Genomic DNA, 3,725 nt, shown 5'->3' with positions numbered 1-3,725 from the left:
GTCACATTTTGTTTCTCCAGATTAATTTTGTTATAATTTTTTCTAGTTCTATAAAGTAATTATTTGGTAGTTTGAATGGAATGGCACTGAATAAATAAATTAATTTAGGTAGAATTTTCCTCTTCATTATGTTAGCTCTGCCTACCCATGAGCAAGTAATATTTTCCCAATTATTTAGATCTGACTCTAATTCTGTGAAAAGTGTTTTGTAATTGTGTTCAACTCCATTTATTCTTACACTTTCTACTCTTTTAATAGAATGAGTGCTGTATTTTGTTTTCTGCATCTAATGGGATAAGCATGTGACTTTTATTGGTCTTGTTATTGATATGGTAAATTATGCTGATAGTTTTCCTAATATTAAACTAGCTCTGAATGTTTGATATAAAACCCACACGTTCGGAGTGTATGATCCATGGGATATTTTGCTATAATTTCTTTGCTAGAGTTTTGTTTAAAATGTTGCATTAATGTCCATTAGCAAATCTGGTTTATAGTTTTCTATCTCTGTTTTTGCTTTCCCTAGTTTATATATCAGCAATATAATTGTGAATTTTGTATTATCCTCCCAATATGATAGGCCATAGAATAATTAAAGAAACAGAATTTCCAAACTAAAAATAATTTTGTTCACCATTTTTACAATCAGTATGTGGAAAAGAATACCCATGGCAATATCTGGACCCTGTGTGGAGTTCTCAATTGGGCATATTCTATATCTTTCTGGGGAAGTAAATCTCACTTTGTCACAGTTTGGTCAATTTTTTTCTCCTTATTTTCCCCTTATCTTCAAACCTAAAATTTCCATTTTTATATGTCTCCCCCCCAATTTTAGTTCTGTCCTTTTGGTCCAAAAAAACCCCAAACACTACATATATACCAGTGATTCCCGAAGTAGGCTCTACCACCCCCTAGTGGGTGCTGCAGCGATCCAGGGAAGGGGTGATGGTCACACTTTTTTTGTATTACATTCTATTCTGAGTTCAATAAATAGTTTCATAATTTCCAGGGGGCGCTAAGTAATATTTTTTTTTCTGGAAAGGGGGCAGTAGGCCAAAAAAGTTTGGGAACCACTGATATATACATATATACAAACACATATATTCAAAATAATTAAATGATGAATAAATATTTCTAGCAGAAAGAAAAAAATGTGCTTAGTTTATCTTAATTCAGAACTTAATATAACCAAAGAAATTTAGAACTGGAGGATACCTCAGTAGCCATTTTATTTGCAATATACCTGAAAGAAATTCTTCTATGTGATATCTAGAAAGTTGTTTCTCTAGCCTTTTTTGGAATATCTTCAAGGATGGGGAGCTCACCACTTCCCCAGGCAGCCTATTACACTTTTAGATAACTCTAATGGTTAGAATAGGTAGAAATTTTTTTTTTCTTGCAGCATTTTATTTTATTGAAAAAAAATAAGATAACCAAAAAGATCTTCCATCAAACACTTTGGGCACTAGATTTGTATCTCTTTCCTTTCCTCTAAGCATGTACAGTACCAAAGTCCTAGATAACAAAAGACTATTTACGTACTGAGTGCAAAATAAATTAAAAAATAAAGGAACATTATTTGTTTCCACAGATTCACTCTGTTTTCTTAGTCTTCAAAGCCTTCTGCTTCATTTTTCTGTCTTTTGTGTATCTTTTTCTTTTTTGTTTTCAAACTGACTTTGGGCTCTGGTTTCACAAAGAATATTTCTACTGGCTTTTCTTCAGCTGGTGTCTTAAAAACATCATCAGTAGGATCTTCTGAAATAATATTTTTATCGTCTTTTTTCTTGAGCCTCTCTACATCTTTGACTTCTTGTCTCTCCCTGTATTTTGCAGCTGTGGCCATTCTCAGTATACATCAATGCATGTTTGGTGACTGATAATGTGGATTTTCCTATAAAGTTGGTCCTCCAAAGCTGCCTTGGAAAATCTTTATGAAATTCAAGACAAAATGAGGTCCAATTTCTACAAGAGCTGCATCTTCCTCTATGATCTGATAGTTATGAAAACAGATCCTATTGTCCATAATGGTGAAGGTAAACACATGGTCAACAAATGGCTGGCTCTTAGGCTGGTATTGAGGAGTACAAAAAATCTGAATAAGGAGTTCTTTTATCAAAGAATAATGCAGCGATTCATCAAAAGTAGGATCAAAAGACAGAATAGGTCTTGAACCTCTTAAACAGTTTCCAGTCATCTCTGCCAAAGTATGAATATTCTGAACTAAGAACTTAGCTGAAGGTCCTTGAGGTGAATTTGAAAGCCACATATAAAAATCCTGTTTTTTCTTAGCTTCAGAATAGATACATTTATTGAAGTTTTTTTTTTTTTTATTTCACAGACCTCATTAATTACTAAAAATTTGTCCTTAAGGTCCATTTTGTTATCTGCTTTAGAATAAGGCATCAATGTTCTTAAATCTTGCAATAAGTGTCTTGTTCTGACATTTATTCCCCTTGATGAGAAGATAAGAATTTGTTCCTTATTCTTCCATTTACCCTTGGAGATGGGGCAGGATGTGATACTCCTCTTCCTCCTCTGCCTTCCTTGGGGCCAGAGTGAGCGTTTTGGCCAGAGCTCTGGTTTCTTTCCCTTTCCCTTTCAGCTTCTTTGCCTCGGGACCTCCTCCTTCACACCGCTTCCTCTTGATGGCCGCCATATTGCTTACATTCCCTTTTCTGGCTGTCGCATGTTGCTCTTAGAATAGGTAGAATTTGTTGCAGTCTTTATTTGTGTTTTATTACCACTTCTCATAACCTTCCTAAATTTTTATCTTTTAATTTAGATCTATTACTCCTCATTTGGTGTTCTGTATAGACATTTACTAAGTTTTAACTATGTTCTAGACACTGTGACAATACTGGGAGGCAAAAGCTCCAACAATGCCAACTTCCAAGAATGTACATTTTACTTTGGGATATAAAATGTAAATAATTAGATACATATAAGACTCATAGAGTATCTTATGGATAAAAACTTTAGATCAAGGGAAACATTTCTTACAGAAAATGGGATTTAAGAAAAGTCTTAAAGAAAGCAAAGAATTTCAAAAGTTTGAGATAATAAGGGGGAGTATTCTAGTTGGAGGGATAGCTAATACCAAGGCACTGAAACTCGAGATAGAGTGAGAGGAAGAACAAAGAAGCAATGATGGCTGGATTATAATTTTATTGAATTGAAGTACAGATTTAAAAGACTACAAAAGAGGGAATGAGCATGGTTTTGGCATCTTAAAATTAAAAAAAATTAGAATGATCTTTTTTCTCTCTCCTTTTTATTGAAAAAATTTTAAATTAAAAAAACCTCTTTAAAAATAAATCTACATGAGTAATTAAAACAATTCAGCATTTTCCAATACACATAGATTTGATGCTTATCAATTCGACTGGTAAATTCTATAAATTATTAAACATAAAAGATTGGAATTAAAAATTATTATAAATATAAATATATAGATATAGATATAGATGAAAACACAGAAAATACCTCTACAGGAACATTGAGCTACCATTCTTAAAACTATTGCTTTCCCTCTAGTCATTTTTTAGTATTTCTTTGTTCATTTATCTCCTCCATTAGATTGTGAATTCCTTGAGAGAAGAGACTATTTTTTTTATCTTTTTTTATCTTTAGCATTTGTCACAGTGTCTCACATATAACAGACACTTAATACATGATGACTGAAAGAAATAGGAGGATCTACAGAGATAATGTGTTCAAGGGGG

The 3,725-nt window shown here is 32.8% G+C and overlaps 1 pseudogene; it reads right to left on the bottom strand.

Moving 5' to 3' along the window:
- Positions 1 to 1,593: 1,593 nt before the first annotated feature.
- On the bottom strand, positions 1,594 to 2,659 carry LOC123234474 (annotated as a pseudogene).
- Positions 2,660 to 3,725: the final 1,066 nt, after the last annotated feature.

This window comes from Gracilinanus agilis, chromosome 2 (genome assembly GCF_016433145.1).
Source record: "Gracilinanus agilis isolate LMUSP501 chromosome 2, AgileGrace, whole genome shotgun sequence".
In the NCBI taxonomy this organism is placed as follows: Eukaryota; Metazoa; Chordata; class Mammalia; order Didelphimorphia; family Didelphidae; genus Gracilinanus; species Gracilinanus agilis.
Note: the sequence above shows the minus strand (reverse complement) of the source record. Positions and strands in the feature narration are given on the sequence as shown.